Source organism: Macaca nemestrina, chromosome 5, assembly GCF_043159975.1.
Source record: "Macaca nemestrina isolate mMacNem1 chromosome 5, mMacNem.hap1, whole genome shotgun sequence".
Classification (NCBI taxonomy): Eukaryota; Metazoa; Chordata; class Mammalia; order Primates; family Cercopithecidae; genus Macaca; species Macaca nemestrina.
In genome coordinates, this window is record NC_092129.1 from 157275704 (window position 1) to 157298619 (window position 22916).

Consider the following 22916-nt stretch of genomic DNA (forward strand, 5'->3'; position numbering starts at 1 on the left):
GACATTCTCTTCACTTAGGAGGCCAACTTCTCAGCCACTGGCTCCGACCTAGCCCTATGGTCTGTCAGTGGCTTTAGGTTTAATTGACACATGCCCAGCGCCAACTCTCTCCTACCTTAAGGATATAAGAGCCACTGTGAGCCTCAAAGTTATTATATCCAAGAAATCCAGAAAACCACTTTTGTATATAGCAGTCCACTGTTTTTTCATTTAAATGTGTTGGTTGGAATAGTACAGGATCATACACCTGTGAGCCTACCTGTTTTAAGAGTTAAACCTTTTTCCTGATGCTTGCAATCATTTTTCTCACTCAACCCTTCATGCATGTGTGCAGACTTTTAATGTAAAATTACTTTTTGTAGACGCCGAATGTGCTGCCCTCAAGGAATATTACAATGGAGTAGGGAAGACAGTTGAGGAAACACCTGTTTACAATTGTAATAAAAGTCACAATTGAGATGCATACTTTGCACACTAGAAGTACAGAAAGGAACACCACTCTCAAGAATTAGTAGCCTGATTGTGTTTACCAGTGTTTCTGTTATTTCATTTGTTTATACTGGTCCCTGACACCTGGTTTCCTTTTCCAACAACAAAATCCTAAAATCTCCATCATCTGCTGCTTTCAGGTTCCTCACCACTGAGGTCAAGGACCTGAGGCTGGCAGGAAATGAACTAACGATGCTTCAAGTAGACCGTGAATCTTTACATTTTTTCAGCTGGAAAGCTGACAGTGGACAAATGGGAGGGAGGCCAAGTGCTATCAACCACATTTAGAAATTTTATTTAATCTGCATCTCTTTATTTGGTAGAAAGTTTTACAAATAAAATTTAACACAATACGATTTTTTTGAAAAACTATGTTGACTTAATTAAGCAGGGCCAATGATGCAATGCATCATGTATCAGAAGATTCCCAATTCAACTGCTAGCTTGAAGTTGCCCCCTCCTTGTGTTCTGGAAAGATGGGGTGTTATTTCTGATCCACATATCAAAAAGTAAACAGAAAACGATATTTCTGAAAACTTTTCTTTATGAGGAGGTCTTCATAAAACTTACATTGTTACTCTTTTTGGATCCTCACACACCTGAGAAAGATTGGGTGGGGGAAGGTGAAGAAGGCTGGAAAAGATTTACAACAGAATAAAACAAGAATCTGGTACAAATTGACTAATAGTATCCTCTGCATCAGCCCATTTCGAGTGAAAAGCCCCCCGTTTTAGAACTTTTGTCTCTTCATTTTAATGCTCCCTCCTGAGAATCAACAAAAATTTTGATTATTCTGGGCACACTACCTGGTTGGCCTGCTCCGCAAAGAGCAGTAATATATATAAAATATATATATTACATGTATAATATATATTACATGTATAATATAATATATATGTTATATATATATATGTATTTTTTACACACACACACACACACACACACACATTTTCGGGGAATCCTGCCTAATTTCTTCCGAAGTTCAGCTATATCAGTTCACACCAAAACAAGTTACACAATTTCATAATGGATAGAGGACAGAAGCTTAAGGAGGGAGGGACGAACGCACCGGGATCCCCAGTCAAGTGTAAGAAATCATCACGAGCGAGGCGAAGCAGGTCGTGGGCGACGAGATCTTCACTCAGGAACGGGGACGATGTGAATTGTGTTTCTATCGAGTGGCTGGGGGACCGGGTTGGGATCAGCCGGGAGCAGGTAGCCACACAAGCTGGGTCTCCCGCGCAGACATCTGCTGGACAGCGACCCAGCGCCGCGCAGGCGCTCACGGCCCGACTCCAGAGCTGCGGGTGGCGAGTCCCTGCCGCCGCCCGGCGCTCGCCGTCGGGGAAGGACCGACGCCTCGCGACGGACGCGGACGCACCAGTGGGCCGGTCAGTTCGCGGAAGAGAAGCAGGAGACAAATTCCAGGCAGTGAATGGTCGGGTTTTTCTATCCTGTTCGAATGAGGGCAACGCTGAAAGCGTGCGGGAGGCGGCTGAAATAATTCCGGCGACAGAAAACGGAAAAGGAGTCGGAGACAGGGAGGGCGACCTGGATTCTCTGAACAGGGCCTTATCTCCTGGCTCTGTCGTGACCTTGTAGGTTAATAGAGCTCAAGTATTCTTTCTAAACGTTTAGAAGGTGAGATACGCTCCAGGGGTGAAAAGACAGACGCCACTAATACCACTGCCCAGGTTGCCCCGTCACTGACAACCACTTTCAGTAGCACTGTGGGTGCGCGCAGGAGAAAAGTATTTATGAATTTGCTTTCGCATTCTCTTCCTGCTTGCAAAATCATTGGTACAAGATCGCCTGTTATAGTTACGCTTCACTTTGTCTTGGGATTTCTAACAAGGTAATATTACTCCCTAGGCGCTGAAGACAGCCCATGGTAACAAACTGAACTACAAGAATACTAACAGCTTTGATCAGATCTCTAAGGCGTTTCCCTGAATGGTCAATAATAATACGTACTTCAGAGTTACTTTTCCCCTACTCAGGTTCATTACTAAGACAAAAGTTTATCTTCTCCTCTTTGTATCTAGCCTGAAATTTTGGTCTCTATGAAACTCTACAGTAGGAAACTTCAGATGTCACCTGCTTAGTGTGATGACCCTTGTTACAATGCAACGTACCCTGCTACCCCCATATCCTCGTCTGTCTCTAGACCTTCTTCCTGCTTTATCTCCATAGTACTTTGATGATCCTCAGAGGCTGACTGAAGATAAAATTTCCTCCTTTTCCCAACCTATCAGGTTGAGCAAAGTTGCAAAAGTGCAAAGGCAAAGAAGCACACATTCAGCCTCTCTGCTCCTGGATTCTCTCCCAGTTCCAACTTTTAACTCTACCGATTTTTCCAAAAGGGAAATACTCTGATTCTCCTGAAATTTGCACCAACTTCTGGTTGCAGATCCAACCTGCTTTTATAAAAGGAATTATGGAAGTACAGATGCTCCATAACTTACAGAGAGGTTACATTCCAATAAATGCATCATAAATTGAAAATGCATTTAATACACCTAGTGAAACATCATAGCTTAGCCTAGCCTACTTTAAGTATGGCCAGAGCACTTTGGCCTACATTTGGGCAAAATCATCTGGCAACACATTACACTGTAGCCTATCAGTTTTTTACCTTTATGATCACGTGGCTGACTGGAAGCTGTGACTTACTGCTGCTACCCAGCATCAAAAGAGAGGATCATACCACATATCACTAGTCCAAGAAAACATTAAAATGTAAAATTTGATGTAGGGTTTCCACTGTATGCATATCACATTTGCACCATTGTAACATTGAAAAATTGTAAGTTGAACCATCCTAAATGAGGGACTGTATATGTTTGCTTAACATCTGTGTTGATTGGATTCATATTCTTGTTAATCAGATAAGTGAATTGACATTTTATGCACAGAAAAATGAACTTGCTTTAAACCCCCACACCAGGATCTTCAGATTAAGAAAGGAAAGTTCTACCAATTCCCCCAGTCAATCAACAGATGAGGTTGTCACATTCAACTTCAAAACTTAGACTTAATTTCTCTTCCTGTGTACCATATACTGTTTTACAGAATGCTATTTCTCCACGTAGAGAAACAGTGGTTCCTTGGAATCTCCCCATATAATTCCACATGAGATTAAATTATGAAAGAGCCTCATACCTGTGACTCATGGGTCAATGTCATCTAGCAACCGTTCAATGGCTGAATCCTCAGACTGGCACTCAGCGTCCCCAGAGCCTAGGGGCATACCATATGCCCCCACATAAAGATTCGTTGAATGAATGAAGGTGTCTCACTCCATTGCCCTGCCCTGTTAAAGATGTATACTTTCTCTGCCTAGACCATTGTGGTAATGCTCTGACCTTCCTCATGATCTTTGCACTCAACTCTCAACTCTGTGCCCTAATGGAATGATACTGAAATGCAAATTCAGTTACAGTCTGTCCTAAATTCATTTACCAGCAAACTTTGCATATAGTGCTTAAACATTTTATCCTGACATTCAAAGCCCTTCGTAAAAACCTGGCCTGTCTTCCAGCTTTACTCCTGGAATTCAATCCTATGCACACTCTCAGAAAACAAAATCATTGTTAATTCAGCTTCAAAACCTGTTGTTTTATTCTTCTGAGACTTTGCCAATACCTTTGAGCAAGGCGTCTGGATAGCTCCTCATTTTTAAATGTAACTGTGGATACTGCCTTGAGTGGAGATAGAGAGAAAAGGGAAGCTGAAGGATAATGGATTGTAAAAATCTATGCTTTATCATTCTTGTCTGGTTTGATAATCAGTGCCTAGAAAGGAGTCAAAGAAGGTTTTCTTTCTACATCTAAATAACACAAAACCTAGCTCCCCATTAAAGCCTTAGAATCAGTTTCTGGGATTGAAAAAAAAAACAAAGCAGTAGATTTCAGACTGCCATATTCAGATTCCCACAGATGTGGCAGCCACAATGCAGAATACTAACCACTGTATGATCATGGCAGGCCACTGGGAAAAGCTGATGACTTCTATTTATTACAAATTTGTCATGCCAATTGCGTTTTCCTCAAACTAGTAAGAGCTCAAAAGGGCATACTTTATGATTACAAAGTAGAAATAACTGCGAAATCTTCATGGGTAGATTGATCTTGCTTCTTTTCACCTGTGACCAATTATCTTGCTCATTCCAGAAAAGCTCACAGCTTGCCATCTTATCTTGGTTTAAGAATTCTTTTTGAACTTACCCTATGAAAGAAAACACACAGAAGAAAGCTTTCCCTCTGCATGTCATTGATTTCTGAACAGGAAAATACAAGAAAGTATCATCACTACTGTAGACGCTGGGCATAAACTGGGAAATCTAGATTGTCAGCTTTTCAAGAAACTTATATTCCAGGGGAGAGATCGAAAATAAAAAATAATTTAAGATGCTTTCCAATTTATTAAAAATTTTATTTAAAAGATGGAGAGAGAGGCAGGACATTGATTCAGCCAGAGAGGTCAAAGAAGGACTCTCTGAGACAGTGACATTTGAGTTGTGGCCTCAGTGATGAAAATGAGTCCACTGTTCTGGGTCTGGAGCAAGACTGGTAGAGTGCAGAGGCCTACAGCTGGGGTCTGGGCCTCTGTGGGCAATCAGAAGACGAGCCAATGGAGGACCCCAGTTACCAGACTGACAGCAGAGCCAAATATGAAAATGTTCTTTTTCTCTCAAGCCTTGAGACTGCACACCAAAGTCCCGAGCAATCAAGGTCACTCCATTTCCAGAGGACCCTTGTATCAGAGCTTCATCTCAGTTCCTTGCAGACTTTTCCTGAGGTGAAATGCAGGGACGGTCCCTCTGCTCAGCTCAATGTGGATCATCACCTTCCTGCCCTTCCCCTTTAGCTCACCCTCACCAGATTCTGAGGATTGATGAGGAAGGAATTGCTTTACAGCATGTTCTGCTGAGCATTTACTGCAAGATTAGGTCGATGTCCAGCTCATTGTCCACTTAGAGAAAAAAAAATCTGCCAGGTTTCATGTGTGACCCTGAAAAATGTCCTCATTTGTTCTGTTTGTAATATAGGAGGTTATCCAGAGGAATTTTCCCTGGATGTTATTACATTAAATAGTAGACAGGGTACTGCAATGGTGAGGCCCAAGGCAGATGGAAATAACCACAGTTCACTGCCTGCTGCCACATACACCCTATTCCTGATCTGCCTGTGGGACCTTTTTCTAAGAATTGAGTTTGTGCCAAATCCTTCATTCCCTGACTCTGGCTTTCTGTCTGACAAATTCAAAAGAGATGTGCAAGAATAATTTTCAGTATTTGGCAAATCATTGAATGTGGTGTTTGAAGGAGGACAATGAGTCAAAGATGACTTGGAAGTCTAGGCCCAGGAGGAGGTTGAGAATTTGGTGTATGCATGAATGGACTACTGTGGACCACTGTGGAGAAAAACAGGCAGAGAGATAATGAACAGGAGCAGAGAAAAGACTCCCATTTTGGAATCTAAAATAAATCTACTTCTCAGTTCAGGGTTTGCCACCTAGCATCTGTGGCACCTTAGAAACAATAATTATCTGAGAATCCATTACATCTAGAAAGTGCACATTAGGGCACATGGTTTCGTTAGCGAAATTCAATTGGACCACGTAAACGTAATAAATCTCGTAGTGTAATTAATAGCACACAGGAAAAAACAAAGGAGTAAGAAACAAGGACGGTACTATTATAAGCGGTTTGTGCTTTTTGTAGCGGCAATGTCTTCAGTCGTGTAGATGCAAGTGGAGATATGAAGGAAGACAGTAGTATGGTCAAGAGACATGTTTGATGACCATTTCTTCATTCACTTATCCAGGTGGTCAGTGAACTATCATGACCTGAGAACCTCGTGTCTTTTTTCAACAGAGGAGACCATGGAAAGTGTAAGAGTGACTAAGATCTCTGAGGGAAGGAAAAGCCGTATCACTGGGCTGCAAGAGGGAAAAAGAGTAGCAAAAGACAGGTACAATTGATCCTGGTAACGCAGAACCCAGACGGTCCTATGAAATACTGGAAAGGCGTAGACCCCTCCCGTCTTGGGTGTGGAATCTTCCTAGTGCGGCATGGATTGATACAGAGTAACTTTCAAGTAGAATTGATTGTGGTTTTTAAAAGCTGAAACCGTAAAGCAGGTGGGAAATGAACTTTGATAAATTGGATGTTGTAAAACTATAAACGGGAGCCCTCTTAGCGCAGCTGGCAGCGCGTCAGTCTCATAATCTGAAGGTCCTGAGTTCAAGCCTCAGAGAGGGCATTGTTTTAGTATATTAGTTCCATACACTAAATATCGGAACATAAATGCTGTACCAGATAAGGATTTGAAGACTGACCCGATATTCGTAGAAAATGGAAAGATTATTTAAGTTTTCTTGTTTCTTCGACTTTCCACTGGTTGGAGTAAAATGAGTGGTGAAAACAGAAGAGTAGATTACACCAGAAACTACAAGCTATGTCATATCATCGGTCTTTCTAGCTGACACAGGAAGCAGGGGAAACTTCTCTTCCAACTTCCCGCTCTCAGGTTCATCTAACAGTAATTATTGGGTGGATTGGTGAAGTCATTTATTCTTTTCATCATCCAACAAATATTTCTTGAACACGTATCTTGTTAAGAGGCTGTTTTGGGTCAAGAGTGAACACAACGCAAACATTCCCACCTTTGTGAAACTATGTCCTAGTTGAGAGGAGTGGGGAGAAAGTGTATACAACGCAAATATTCCTACCATTGTGAAACTACATCCTACCTGGGAGGAGTGGGGAGAAACAGACAGGAAACAACACAAAATACGTAAGAAGTGATTTGACGATGTCTACTGTGAGGGAATCGCTAGGCAGTAAAGTGTTTGGGAATGTGGAGGTGGCACATTCAGCTTTCAGGAGGACAATCAGGGACTCTGTCACCTTGACAACTTTAGCCTCGCCTTCTTCTAGTCATCTTGCCGGGACACCTGTGCTCATGTTTTTCTAACACTGTCTTCAGAGTACTTTTACCATCAAGGCAACCGGGGGTTAGGAGAGCTTTTTGCACAGAAGGCTACTTGGCTTCGTTGGAAAACTGATGATACATGAGGACTGGGGTGGTCAATCCCTCGCATGCTTCTTCATATGAAAAATGAGGACTGTGGGATTCTCTGGCTGGTTCTCAGCACCTAGAGGTGGATCTGGGCAGTAGGAACTGCTCAGCAAGTGTTAGCTACTGCTTTTGTTGCTTTCTCCCTGTGGAATTCTGGCCTCTCCCACTGAATTTGTATCATAGGCATTCATGAGGGCCTTGACTGTATCAATATCTGATGAGAGGTTTTAGTGAAGTTCTGTTGTCATGGCTGATTTGCTCATTTGGTAGCTAGCATCCAGCTTCTTGTGAACATTGAAATAAAATAAAATAAAATAAACTATGGAGGAATAGAATACAGATATATAGTAAGGTATTATTTTCCAGACAAAAAGGATTTGGATAAAAGAATCTAAGAATTTGTGCATGGTTCTTTTAAAATTTGAGGTTTTTTTTTGTTTTTTTTTTTTGTTTTTCAAGTCTCCAATTTTTGTCACCCTTCACCCATCAGGTCAGAGAGATAGCCAACGGTCAGAAGGAATCTGCCAGCAACTACCATAGCGCTTTCGCCTGCCTGAAGATGCCTCTTTTTATTCAGCCTTCATGGGAAGTAGCAGCACCATCCGTTCTCAGAGAGTAAGCTCTGGAGTAGCTGAGCTAACCCCAGTTGTTAATCTGAGCTAATCCCAGTCACCCCAGCAGATTTACAGATTGAGGTTAGAACCCAGTAGGGTTCTCTTCCTGAAAAGAATAGGCTTCCCTGTAAGGTTTCACATAGATACTGGGTGAGGAAAGAGCCCTAAATGGCTTGAAAAATTGAATGCTCTTTGGGCAAAGCAGGAAGCCCTGTTATGGAAGAGCATCATTTGAACATAAATCAGGGTCTCAGTACAAACAGAGTGCTCAGGAGGTCAAGATGGTTAAGCAGACAGTCTGACCAGAATATCCATGGTGAAGAGAAACAATCTTGTTGGAAGAAGGATGACGATAATGGGGGACTTAGAATAAAGGCTAAAAATGATTCCAAGAGAATGCAAAAAGAATCAGGCACAAATCCTTTACTATATTCTGTGGTGCAAATCTCACCTTACGATGTGTTTGTATTCTATTCCTCCGCAATCTTTATTTTATTTTATGTTCACAGAGACTTCTTGGTGCCAACTAAATGAGCACAACAGCCGGTGACAACAGAGCTGCACTAAAATAGTCCCTCATCAGCTCTTGAGAGCAGGTTCCTTAAAGGTGAACAACATTCCACATACAAGGACTTTTCAGCACCACGCATTAGAAATGGAAGTGAATGTTTATTATTCTTTATATAAGTTGGTTGATGTGTCTTTTCAGTTTCCCTCAGTAACATTATCCAAATTTTGTAGATGACACTAAAGCTCGGAGGAGTTCAACCATTTTCCTCAAATTATGTAGTTTTAAACAGGAAAACCAGATATGAAAAGCAGATTTCTTTCTAAATTAAAAAACAAAACCAAAAAAACTTGAGCTCTTGCTTTACCCTAGCACATAGTCTCACCATCTGTTTTCTCCACACCAGGGCATTCCTGTAACATTCATTCACATAACAAATACAAATGAATGAGTGGATTCATTCATCAGATATTAATTCAGAATCTCTTTTGTGTCTACCACACTAGGTCAAACTTCCCAGTGCCTTTGTCTCCTCTCCCTCAAATCTCTCCACCCAATGTCTTGACAAATACTGTAGATCCTTCCTGCACAACGTCCCCAGAATCTTTTTCTTCATTTTCATTCACCTCTGTCATCATCCGTGCTACACTATTTATGCAGGATGTTTCTGCACCCTGAAGTGTGATGGGCACTGGTGCTGCGGAAAGACTCCTGCTGTCCACCTCAGGAGCTGACACGATAAATGTAGATAAATCTCAATCCTTTAATATCTTTATGACTTCTTTCCCTTTCTCCCCAGTTCCTGTTTTCTCATGTTCGAGCTCGGACATTCAAAACTAAATACCTTTCTCTAACATGTTGCTTGAATTATTTAAGCATTTTGCCTGGGATTTTTTCAATTTATCTTAAGTTTTCATAAAACTCTCCCAACATATTTCTAAGGGGCCAGGCTTTTCAATCACTGCTTCCCTCCATGTGTATTTCTCTCTCTCTCTCTCTCTCTCTCTCTCTCTCACACACACACACACACACACACACATACACTCCACTTAAATCGAACAGATTTATTTCTTCCCACAGGAATTCCTAAAAACAGCCCGGTTTTCTCCAACGTATGTCCACTCCTTCTCTGCATAGCTCAATTTTGATTCTTACACTCTGATATTATACATATTCTTACACTCTGATATGATCTTGTCTCTTATTCTTCATGGCTCTGCTCTGTAATTTTGTTGTTGTTGTTCTGACGTATAGTTGGACACGTAACTTGTACATGCAAGGAGGCAACCCATATCTCAGATGTAAGTGAAAGAAGCACTCTTCAGGGGTTTCCTAGGGGAGTGGTCAGCACACTGGCCTCATTCGTGAAAGGGCCTAGTTATGAAAACAACAGGAGCTTTCTGCCTTCCAGAAATGCGTACCATCTCACAACCCCCAGACAGTCTCAGCTACAAGGAACAAGTGATAATGCCATCCCACTTTTATAAACACACACACACACACACGCACACACACATAAAATCATTTAATCATTTTTTATCATTTAATCCTTTTTTAAAAATCTGTGACACCTTAGCTGGGCAGGTCTAGGCAAGTCCTCCTTTGCTGGGATGTGCCTTTTTCTAAGTTTAGGATATTCCCGGAATATCCTAAACTTGGCATTTTGGAAGCACGTGTTTTCCCTTTGTGATTTTCTCCTTTTTCCCTTTTCTCCTTCTTTGCAGAGAATGAGTAGCCACTGGGCCTTGCCCTGGGCTATCAATGAGAAGATCTGCTCTTAGTAGAGTCCTGCTTTTGCGCTGAAGTCCCTGAAATCACCTGTGTTCCATGCCACCCACTAAGGATAAATAAAGCTCCCCTGATGTGGGGAGTTAGCTCAAGTGGTAGAGCGCTTGCTTAGCATGCAAGAGGTAGTGGGATCGATGCCCACATTCTCCAAGCTTTATTATTCGGACCTTGGGTCTCCAAAAACTCAGATCTCCAAACCCAAGTTAGTGTCTGAGAGGAGGATGCTGCTTTGGTTCAAGACATAGGAGCAGCAACAATACAGGGCTGGTGACGGCTCCCTCCTGGCATTCAGTATAGTGTAGATCTACTGTGTAATTCATTTTCTGTTTCTTCAAGGAGCTGTGAAGCCAAGGGACATATACACCTGTTCTTTTCTCCCTGTTTCTGCCTGCAGCTTGGTCCTAAATGTGAGACAATTGTGAAAAGTGCAGGGCAGCGCCACCTGGGTAAATACCACCCCGGCTTTCTGGTCAGGGGACTGAAACCAGGATGTGTCAAGTAACTAGAATGTGCCTGGACAGATACTATAGAAAGCAAACCCATAAAGTTGTTCATGAGCTTGTGGACGCACCTGCCAGCTGTAAATAAGTGGCTCTAATCCCAAACAGCTTACCAAAAAAGAGCCTGAGAGCTGAACTGCGCAATGGCCAACTTTCCAGTCCTCACTGACCACTGGGTTGCACACATTCCGGAGATATCGGAACAGCAGTGCAAAGGCTTTGCAAATAGAGTTATCTTTGAAACAACAACACATGGAAGGCTGGTTGGTACTTGGAACTTGAATACAAGGCAATTTTTGTGTCTGCAAAAACAAAAATAGCAATATTATTCTTAAGATTTCAACAAAACACAGCGTCTCATCACATAATCCAAAGAAGTCCAGGTTACAAGCCCCAAAATATTCAGCATTATGAAAAATCAGGGAGATCTTAATTCACATGGCAAAGAGACTCCTCGAATAACTATACTGAGAGGACACAGATGTCAAAATCATCAGACGCATACGTTAGAGCAGTCATGATAACAATGCTCCTAGAATTAGGGGATAACATTCGTGAAGTGAATGGAAAGTTGGAAAGTGTCAGCAAATATCTGGAATATATAAAACCAATTTTAAACTTAAGAATTAAAAAAAATGTATTAACCAAAACTCTTAGGGGAAATAAAAAGCTTAACTGGATGATCTCAATAACAGAATGCAGATGCTAAGAAAAAGCCAACGAACTTGAAAACAGAACAAGAATACCTACATAATCTGAATGATAGAGAGGAAGGAGGATTTTTGTAAATGAACAGAGCCTCAGGGACAAATAAAAACAACAAATCTAACATTCACATTATTGTAATCTGAAAAGATGAGGACAAAGAGGACTTTGTGGGATAGAACTTTGAAGAATTAATGGCTGAAAATGTATCCAATTTGTCAAAAGATATAAACCAGGTTTTTAAAGTTCGGCAAAGGTCAAGCAGGACAAACCCAAAGAAACCCATTGCAAAACATATCATAATCAAACTGCTGAAAACGAGGAAAGCACAAAACAATCTTGAAAGTGGTCAAAGGAAAATGGAAAAGAAACTACCATGTGAATGAGTGTAGATTTCTCTTCAGGAACCACAGGGGCCAGAAAAAAAATGTCATAGTATTTAGTAAGTAACAAAAGAAAAAGACCTATCAACCCAGAATACTATGCGGAGCAAAAGTATCTTTCAGACATAAAGGCAAATAAATGCATTCTCATTGGAAGGTGAGTAAATCCATTCTCATTCTTAGCGAGAATGCTAGAAAATAATTAGCAAAGATTTGAGATGAGAAAAGTGATACCAGAAGGAAACTTAGAACGTCATCAATGAAGGAACAAAAGCAGAAATAGAAAATGTCTGGGTAGACATAACAGACTCTTATTCTTCTCTTGAGTTCCTTAAGGTATGTTTGGTGATTGAAAGCAAAAATTGTAACTCTATCAGAAACAGTTGTCATTGTATGTAGACGTACTACATAAATAAGATAAAAGGGTAAGTGTAATGGGCCTAACTCTTGATGAAGTTTCTATATTCAACTTGAGTGGTAAAATATTGCTTCTAAGTATATTGTGAAAAGTTACATATGTGTATGGTAATCCCTAGACCACTTACTAACCAGATTTAAATAAACCAAAACAAGACAGAAAGGGGAACATAGAAGAATTAAAACGGAGGGAACAAAGGTGAATAAATTATTAAATAGCAGATCTATCTAAAAACTTATCTATAATAGCATTACATGTAAATGATCTAAGTACTTCATTAAAAACTAGAGATCATCAGAATGTATTAAAAATAAATATGCTGACTATAAGAAAGCCACCTACAGTACACTTATATATAAGAATAAAAGTTATATAGCAGATTGAAGGAAAAGAGTGGAAGAGATACCTCATGCAAGCATTAATCAAAGACAGCTGTGATGTTTACATTAAAATCGGACAAAGTAGATTTGAAAGCCGAGAAACTGTTCAGGAATAATGAGGGCTGCTAAATAACTATGATTGTCCATTCTCCGGGTAATACTGTTCCAAATGTATATGAGGACACAGATTTTCAAAACACATAAACAAAATTAGATAAGCCAGGTAAAAATAGCAACATCCAATTAAAGTTGAAGACACTAAAACTCCTCTCTCAGTAATTGGTAGACTTAGTAGACAACAAATCGACAAACATGTTGGAGAACTGAAGCACACCATCCACCAATGGATCTAATCAACTTCATAACGCAAAATAAAAATTTAGCCAGAAAGCAAAGACAAAAATTAAAAGAAAAGTAAGATCATGTTATAACCAGGAAATTAAGAGTGGTCCAGCACACAGAAGGGTGCTATTACTGAAAGAGTTGGAAATAGTGACTTAGTTATTTTGAAACATTTTTGAAGGTGTTATTTAGCTGGAAATGACAGAAAGACTGACGATGGTGAATCTGGAGGTGGATCTTCCATTGTCTGTATTTATCTTGTCTTCTTTTGAGGTCTGGGGTGTCTATACTTCCTCTGAATTACCTGACCCTACTACAGTGTCTGGCACAGAGCATCTCCCCAGTGAAGATGTATTAAATGAGTGGATAGTGATTGATAGATTCAAAAGAGTTGTGCAAGAATAGTGTCCGTTATTTGGCAAATCATCGAATGTGGTGTTTGAAGGAAGACAATGAATCAAGGTTGACTAGAAAGGTAAGCCCAAGGCCAGACGTGGTGGCTCATTACTGTAATCCCAGCCCTTTGGGAGGCCGAGATGGGCGGATCCCTTGACGCCAGGAGTTTGAGACCAGCCTGGGCAACACAGTGAAACCCTGTCTCTACAAAAAAAATACAAAAATCAGCCAGGTGTGGTGGTATGCATCTGTAGTTCCAGCTACTCAGGAGGCTGAGGTGGGAGGATCCCTTGACCCGGGAGGCGGAGGTTGCAGTGAACAGAGATCGCACCGGTGCCCTGGCAATAAAGTGAGACCCTGTCTTAAAATAAAATAAAATGTAAAAGTTAAGCCCAGGCCGGGCGCGGTGGCTCACACCTGTAATCCCAGCACTTTGGGAGCCCAATGCAGGCGGATCACCTGAGGTCAGGAGTTTGAGACCAGCCTGGCCAACATGGTGGAACCCCATCTGTACTAAAAATACAAAAATTAGCCAGGCACCTGTAGTCGTAGCTACTTGGGAGGCTGAGGCAGGAGAATCACTTGAACCTGGGAGGCAGAGGTTGCAGTGCGCCAAGATTGCGCCATTATGGCGATCCCTAGACCCCTGGGATGGTGATCCCTAGACCACTTACGAACCAGATTTAAATAAACTGAAATAAACTAGGAACAAGAACATACAAGAATTGAGACAAGGGGAGCAAATGATTAAGAGATCATTAAAAAGTAGATCTATGGGCGCGGTGGCTCACGCCTGTAATAACAGCACTTTGGGAGGCCCAGGCAGGTGGATCACCTGAGGTCAGGAGATTGAGACCAGCCTGGCCAGCATGGTGAAACCCCGTCTCTACTAAGAATACAAAAAAATTAGCCAGGCATGGGGCCGGGTGCCTGTAATCCCAACTACTCGGGAGGCTGAGACAGGAGAATCACTTGAACCTGGGATGCGGAGGTTGCAGTGAGGGGAGATTGTGCCATTGCACTCCAGCCTGGGTGACAAGAGCACGACTCCACCTCAAAAAGAAAAACAGTGGATCTATCTAAAAACGTATGTATAAAAACATTAAATGTAAATGATCTAAACCCATGAGTTGAAAACCAGAAATTGTCAGAATGTGTTATAAATGAATATGCTGACTATAGGAAAGTCACTAGTAATATGCTTATATATGACATTAAAAGTTACATAGCATATTGAAAGTAAAGAATGCGAAAAGACATGTCATTTAGGCATTACTCAAAGAAAGCTGTGGTGGATATATTCAAATCAGACAAACCGGATTTTAAATTGTAGAAAACTTCCAGGGATAAAGCTGTTACATAATTAGAGGTGTCAACACACCAGAGAAATAATGTCCCAAATGCATATAAGGACACAGGGCTTCAAAACTCATAAGCAAAATTGGATAATCCAGATAAAAACAGAAAAATCCAATTACATTTGCAGACGTTAACACTCCTCTCTCAGTAATTGATAGATCCAGCAGATAATAAACCAGTAAACACATTTGAGAACTGAACAACACTCATCCAGCAATGGATCTAATCAATCAACTTTCTAAAGCAAAATCACAATTTGGGTAGAAAGAAGAGGAAAAAAAATCAAAGAAAAGCAGGATCATGTTATAACTAGGAAATCAGGCATGTTCAGAGTGCAAAAGAGTGATATATTGAAACTGACATTTTTGAAAGCGTTATTTAGCTGTAAATGACACGGAGACTGAAATGGTATCTTCCCTTGTCCATATTTATCCTGCCTTCTCTTGAGGACTGGGCTGCTTGAATCTTTAGAATCTCCTGAACTTACAACAGTGTCTGGCACAGAGCATCTTCCCTGTGAAAGTGTACTGAATCAACGGAAAGGAATTGACAGATTCAAAAATGTTTTGCGGGAATAGTGTTTACTCTTTGACAAATCACTGAATGTGGTGTTTGAAGGAGAAAAATGTGTCAAAAGTTGACTTGGAAACGAAGCCCAAAAGGTAAGTAAAGGGGATTTGGGGAATGAGATATTTGGTGTGTGAATGAATGCGGTGCTGTGGAGAGGAGTAGGCAGTAAGATTGTGAACTGGAGCAGAGAAAGAATCACGTTTTAAAATCTAAAACATCTTCTCCGTTCAAGCTTTGATACTTAGCAGCTCTGGCACCTTAGAAACGAAACTTATCTGAGGTTCCATTACTTCTAGAAAGTGCAGATTAGGACACATAGTTTTGTTGGTGAAGTTCCATTGGACTATATGAAGTAAACTCAATAAATCTCTCCGTATAATGAATGGCATACATGATTTGCTTTACGCTTTTTGTAGCAGGATTGTCTCCAGTCATGTAGATGCAAGTGGAGATAGAGAGTAAGACAAAGTAGTATGGACAGGAGACACCTTTAAAGACTATTTTTTCATTCCTTCATTCATTCAGTTGGTCAGTCAGTGAACTATTATGGACTGAACATGTCCTGTGTGTCTTTTCAAAAAAGGAGACCATGGGAGGTGTAAGAGTGACTAAGATCTCTGAAGGAGGGAGAAGCCAGATGACTGGGCCACAAGAGGGAAAAAGTCAGCAAAACAGGTGCTCAGTTCCTGGCCTCTTGCCTCAAGATGGTTGTATTGTTAGGTGAATACTAGAAATGGGTAGATTCCGCCTGTCCTGAGGAAAAAATTCTTTGGTTGCAGGATTGGATTGGCTGATAAAGAGTGATTTCCAAGCACCATTGATTGTGTTCTTTGAAAGTTAGGAACTGATAAAGCAGCAGTGCTTGGGAAATAACATGTGGGATGTCAACTCTTAGGCGAGAACTGCCTTCTTTCTGCAGCAGGCCACACATCAATCTCAAAATCTAAAGGTTTTGAGTTTGAACATCAGAGGGGATACAGTTTTTGCTGCTATTTTGGTTGAGGGAAACAAAATGGGTGCACTAAATAATGAAATGCAAATGCTATGAGATAGCAATTTGAAGACTGACTCAATGTTAGCTTAGAATGGAAAAGTGATTTAGGTTTTCTTTGTTTTTTGGGGTTTTTTTTGGCTTGTCAGTGTAAAATGAGTGGTAAAGGGATATAGATGACACAAGAAACTGCAAGCTATATCATATAATTGGTCTTTCTCGCTAGCTGATGGAAGAAACAGGAACTTTTTCATCCAAATTCCTGCTCTCAAGGTTACCTAATTGTAATTATGAGGTGAGTGGGTGAAGTCATTTCTTTTAACCTACATGTATTTCTCGAGCACATATCTTGTTAAGAGACTGTTTGGGGTACAGCCGTTTAACAGTGAAAAAACACATATATTCCCACCTTTGTGAAACTACCTTCTAGTGGATAGGAGTGAGGGGAGAAACAGAGCAGAAGCAAACAAGAAAAATACATAAGATGTTATGTGACAATGTCTACTGGGAAGGAATCCGTAGGCGGTAAGGGACTTGGGAGTGTGGAGGTGGCCCATTCAGAAGCTTTTAGGAGCGGAATCTGAGAAGTTGTCACCTTGAAGACATCCTTTACCCACTCCCCATCCCCTTCCCCACTCCCCACTCCTGCTTCTTCCTTCAATCATCTTTCTTCACATGGGAAATGAGGACTCTGGGATTCACTGGCTGGATCGCAGCACCTAGAGATGGATCTGATCAGTAAGAACTGCTCAGTAAGCATTAGCTACTGCTTTGGTTGCCTTCCCCCTGTGGAGTGCTGGCCTCTTGGATTGAGCTTGCATCATAGGTGTTCAGTAGGAGCTTGCTTAGTGGACTTACAGGTTGAGGTTAGAACCCACCAGGATTCTTCTCCTGGGAAGAACAGGCTTCCCTCTAAGGCTTCCACAGACGGTGGGTGAGGAAAGAGCCCTAAATTGCTTGAAAAATTGATTGCTCTTTGGGCAAAGCAAGAAACCCTCCTACGGAAGGGCATCATTTGGGCATCTATCGGGGTCTCAGTACAAAGATGAGTGCTCAAGAGGTCAAGATGCTCAAGCGGAGAATCTGACCAGAATGTTCGTGGTACAGAGAAGCAATCCTGTTGGGAGAAGGAAGACAATTGAGGCCTTGGAATATAAGCTAAAGAAGCTTCAAAGGGAATACTAAAAAGATTCAGGCACAAATCCTTTACTACATTCTTTTGTACAAATCAAATTTTGCCTAGAAAATCATACCTTACTATACATCCCTATTGTGTTCCTCCACCATCTATTTTATTTTTTTAAGCGTTATTTCATTTTTATGTTCACAGAAGCTTGTTGCTACAACTAAATGAGCAAAACAGCCAGTAGCAACAGAAATGCGTTAATCTCTCTCCTCAGACCTTGAAAGCATTTTCCTTAAAGGTGAACAATATTCCACATACAAGGACTTTTACAGCACTCTGTGCCAGAAATTATACTGAATGTTTATTAATTTTTACGTAAGTCGGTCAATACAGTTTTTCAGCTTCTCCCAGTATTATTACTCCAGTGTTATAAATGACACTGAAGTAAAGGACATATCGCTCTCTTTATTCTGTGTATGTGTGTCTGCTTACAGCTAAGGACTTCCCAAATTATAGTTTTGTAAACATTAGTTCTAAATCATGCCGATCACTTGAATTTTGAAAACGTCAAAGCCAATCACATTAGTGTAGTAGAAAATACGGGTTTGCGGTGCATTGGCTCACTGTTTTATTCGCTATGGATCAGTGGAGCAGAAATTCCCAACGCGGAAAGGGGTTCATTCCTGTCTCTCAGCCTCAGCAAAGTTAAGACATTTCAGACCTTTCCTGACTTTGGATCTATTGCGCATGCTCTGTCCTTTACCACTATCCAATCCTAGGGGCATATAGAGCCACTCAGAGCCTTAGAAGTACATTCAGCGAAATGGAACCAATCACCATATAGTGTAGCCTATTGTTCTTCAGATCAAAACGCACCGTGTTGAGATAGCATGAATTCTACAGACCCGTGAAGCCCATGTGGACCACAAGACACTCTTTCCATCCTGCCTGCACACATATCCCTCACTCTTCATTGATTCATGCAGACTTTTAAAAGTGTTTAGCAATAAGCATCCTACCCCCAAGAAGCTTATGATCTCATGGAGAAGATGGCCACGCAACAGACAATCACAACGTGGTGAATGCCACAAAACAAATTGTACCTGGATCTCCGTGAGTGCTAGGAGGAAGGCAACCCAAACTCAGAAAACTAGGAGAGGTGTCAGGGAAGACATTTCCCAGAAGATGGTGTTGTGTCTAACAAAGCCGTGAGACCAGCAAAGAGGAGGTGAAAGGCTCAGCGTTCTGTGGGACATTTCCTTAAGTCCAGTATCTCTAGAATTGAGTGTGGGAAGCTAAAAGAGCGGAAATAGAAACGAAAAATGGGAGTTCTTGAGAGGCTTTTTTACCCTGCACAAGCCAAGGACTGGTCTGCAGGAAGTAAGCAGATGCACAGTTAAGAAAGCCCATATCAGGAGTTAGTCATGATAGAGAAGGATTTGTACACTTTGGAAATCGTAAAAGAATGAAAAGCCCAGGTCTTTATTTCCGTGTTTTCGCCTCTGTTTTTCACGTTCCTCCCGGATTTCAATTTCCTTCTGGAATCTCAGCTCTCTTCATCATCTGCTCTTGCAGGAACACTAAACTGCAAACGCAACCCTACGATTCAGGGAACTACGTCCCATCAAGATTAGTGGGTACGTATATATTTTCTTTCTTGTTCTCTTGCGACTTTCTATACCACTGCACACAATTGTTACCGTGAAATAAGCATTAAGAGTCTGCGTAGATTACCGGGTACATATACATTTACTTTCTTGTTCTCTCGTGACTTTCGATATCACTGCGCACAATTGTTACTGTGAGATAGACATTAAAAGAGTGCGTGTGGCCCGTACGGGGATCGAACCCGCGACCTTGGCGTTATTAGCACCACGCTCTAACCAACTGAGCTAACCGGCCCCGCCGACGGAGGGGCACCCTGCGTCTTATGAGAGGCTTAAAGGCGAACGTTATTCCAGTCACCAAAGGAAGTTTCCTGAAAGTTCTCGGAGCTGGAAAGAACCTACGGTCTTTGCTAACTTCTTTACGATCCTCGGCAAATTTCTTCGAACCCTGCAATTTCATTTAAAATACAACTCGGCGGAAGGAAAGTTCAAATGTCACCTGCTTCAGTGTTTCATGACGAGGGGTTTTAGTGACCACCCTTTTAAATGCAACGCCATCACCTTCCGCTGGTACTGTAGCCCGACCCTATCACTCCTTTCTACTTTGCTTCCGTAGCTTCTGAGCGACCCTTGAAGAAATTGACCGAAAACGGGAGGAATTACCGCCAGTTCCTCTCCACGGGCGGTCAAGGCCAATATGAGTCTCCACCCAGGCTCCTCTGCTCGTAACTTCTAGCACAGTTCCCACTGTGTTCGCCCATGTTTCCCGAAAGTGAATATTTGATCCCTACCCCACCCCATTTTTAGCAAACTCAGGAAAACGCTCTCGTTTTTCTACCTGAAAAGGGCACTTTAGAGAAATACGTCCCGTTACAGTCTTTGTGTTCGCATTTTATTCCATCTCGATGAAACAGGTATAAGTTCGTTGGTATTTTATGCACAAGACAACTTTGAAGCCCGACTCATGGCCTTTGGCCTTTAGATTAGGAAACATTCTCCGGGAGCTCTGCTGATCGCTAGGTCTTACGAGGTTGACGCCTTCTGTCCCAAAGAGAACTATTTCTCTGCGTGTTTCCGCCTGGCTGCCCACTTCTCCAGTAGAGAAACGGCTGTTCCTCGGGATTCATTTTTGGAAGTGCTTTGGGTCCTGGGTACTGAGGCCGCATCCTGCAGCATCGACAAGGTGGTTGAATACGCAGGAGCACCCACAGTACCCAGGGACTAATAAATAGCTCAGTAGACCCATTTCGAATAATTGAATAAAGGAAGTCTCAACCAACCCCCTTGCTGTATTACAGATGGTCCACCTCTCTGCTTAGACTATTGTGCTGACGTCCTGTTCCTTCTCCTGGCTTTTGAACTAGATTCTCACCTCTCTCCAATCCATCTTTCGCGGGGCTGGCCTGTCTTTCCGCCTCACTTCTGAAATTCTATCCATTGCCGCCTCTATGCAAACCGACTCTGGTTAATACTTCACTCGGTATGGCTCCCCTCTTCCTTCCGCACTTTGCACTGCGAGAAGTGCCCTTCCTTGAGTCAGCTGGAGGCCTCCTTCTGCTGAGAGCTTAGTTGTGGACACAGCCTGGAGTAGAGGCGAAAAGGAAAGAAGGCCGGGAGATAATCGGGGAAACACACACACCTTTCGTGTGGTTTGAAAGCTGGTGCCCGAAAAGGGGAGCGAAAGAAACAAGAAAAAAAAAAAACACGCTCCAGAAGTGTCTGAGATTGCTGCGGCCATAAAGGAGAGAGCACTAACCGCCGTACGGATACGGGAGGGGAGGAGGGCTCCACCCCCGGGCCTGTGCCCACGGACCTAGGTGAGGACGGGCACTCCTGCCTCCGCGCCCAAATGTTGCATTTCCCAAGAGCACCCCGGCCCGCCACGACCCCATCCCGTGCCTATAAAAACCCCCGAGACCCTAGCGGGCACAGACACAAGCGGCTGGATGTGAAGAGGAACACGCCGGCGGGAGAACACAGAACACCCACCCTCTCTTTTAGTCACCCTGGAGGCGTCGGAGAAGGCGGTTTCAGGGATCCGTGAAGAGACCCTGAGTCTTTTACATCCCGGAGAATGACGAGAGAGAGAGAGTACCTAGGCGACGTTTACTTTCTGGGATTTCGGGAGATGCGGTTTTCTACATGCCAGGGGCCAAGCCTGAGAGATAGCTAGACGGCAGGGATAGGAGCTCTCTCCGCGCCCCAAACGCCCCTGTTCATACCTGGGTTCCTTGATTTTCCTGCCTATATAACCGAGCCTCCCATGGCCGGGCTCTGAGCTCTCATTCTGCGAACTGGGACAAAGAGGTTAACTGTGATGCGCTTTGTATAACCCCAGGATTCTGCACTTGCCCAAGGGCGAGGCGCAAATCCAAAACCAGGCACAACTGAACACCGAGATCAGCTGAGCCCTGAGTGTCTCACGACATAAAGTCCCTACGATTTTAACAAGGGCTGTATGTGTGCTAGTACTGTTACTGACAAACGCATGTCAGATCCTATCTGTCTTTAGCTCAATGTGTGACGTTAGACATGTCGTTTTGCTCCTCAACTTTCTTATTTGTAAAAAGAAAAAAAAAAAAGTGTTCTGGATTTGCAGAGGGCCTCTTCAGAGGTAAGTTCCAGTAGCTGTACTGTAAATTGATCTCTTGGGCAGTCCTGTTGGTGAGGAAAGAGGACAAATTGAGAAATGAACAAACAGAGAAGCTGCGAAAGTCTTGTGACTTACAGCACAGGACAAGTCTACAAACCATGCCACGCCGCACTAAGCTCTAATTGTTTTAACACCAGCTTACTCAGACCGGGTGATCCAAGATAAGACCAAAGCCAAACTGATCCAGCAACTCTGCACAGATCTTCATGTTCCGGCAGCTAAGTTCCGCTGAATAAACCTGTGATTCGCCTAGTTTAGAAATTCTGTCCAGTCCCTCCTGAGAAGGACCTTGCTAACTTTCCCCCTAAAACTGTCCTTTGAATATCTCCAGTCCCCAAACCCTGTAAATTCTGGTCTCTGACTCGCCCTTGTTTTAGGCAGTACTGGGACTCCACAGAGGTGGGGCTCTTTGCTCAGCAAGTTTAATAAATCCAAGGTAGTAGAATCGATTTGTTTTCTTGGTCGTCTTTTTTTGGGGAGTGGGTCTTCTAAATGTTGATTCTGATCCCCGCCTATGGATACTTATAAATAAATAGATATTTGCACTCCATCATTATGTGGAGCTAAAAGTGTTAAATTTAACTATCTAATTACCTCTAAAATAATCATGAAATTCAACGATCTGAAACTTATCTAATGAGTTCCACATTCTGGAATGAAGGGATGTAATAGGTAATAACAGGTCTCAGTCCCGAATGGAGAAATAATCACACAGACACCAGGTGAAAGATGAGTAAAGTGGAAAGCAATAGGCAGAACAATAATTTGCTTTATGCTACGATTTTTGGAGTGAAGCAAGAAAATTAACCAAGGAAACAAAGAAGAAATCCAAGACATAGTAGTGTTGGAGTTGCGTTTTTGTCATATGACACTACTTCGATTCTACAGGATTCACTTAGTCTCCATCTGACCTCCTCAGAGTAGACTGCTCTTCCCCAATCACTCCTGCAATTACCCTAGGAGATTTGTGATCCTAAAGTAAGGGGGAGTTTTAAATTTACT

General features: G+C 42.2%; 2 long non-coding RNA genes and 3 other non-coding genes across 7 annotated transcripts in view; 4 read left to right on the forward strand and 1 right to left on the reverse strand.

The window, feature by feature from the left end:
* Nucleotides 1-9015, forward strand: part of LOC105491672 (uncharacterized) — a 67116-nt gene extending 58101 nt beyond the window's left edge. For 2 of the 3 annotated variants that reach the window (XR_011623936.1, XR_011623930.1), the window contains one exon: nt 630-1118. This is a non-coding gene — a long non-coding RNA (uncharacterized lncRNA). Of the gene's footprint in view, nt 1-629; nt 1119-8064; nt 8190-8697 lie in introns of those variants that run through there. The other variant, XR_011623925.1, reaches the window with a different exon arrangement.
* Nucleotides 6683-6755, forward strand: TRNAM-CAU (transfer RNA methionine (anticodon CAU)). The gene has a single exon. It is a non-coding gene; the product is annotated as a tRNA-Met (tRNA).
* A 1546-nt stretch (nt 9016-10561) lies between the features above and the next one.
* TRNAA-AGC (transfer RNA alanine (anticodon AGC)) lies at nt 10562-10634 on the forward strand. Its single transcript has one exon. It is a non-coding gene; the product is annotated as a tRNA-Ala (tRNA).
* A 619-nt stretch (nt 10635-11253) lies between these two features.
* On the forward strand, nt 11254-17074 carry LOC139363199 (uncharacterized). Its single transcript, XR_011623146.1, has 3 exons — nt 11254-12229; nt 15416-15629; nt 16755-17074. It is a non-coding gene; the product is annotated as an uncharacterized lncRNA (long non-coding RNA).
* A 2408-nt stretch (nt 17075-19482) lies between these two features.
* Nucleotides 19483-19556, reverse strand: TRNAI-AAU (transfer RNA isoleucine (anticodon AAU)). Its single transcript has one exon. It is a non-coding gene; the product is annotated as a tRNA-Ile (tRNA).
* Between the last annotated feature and the right edge of the window lie 3360 nt (nt 19557-22916).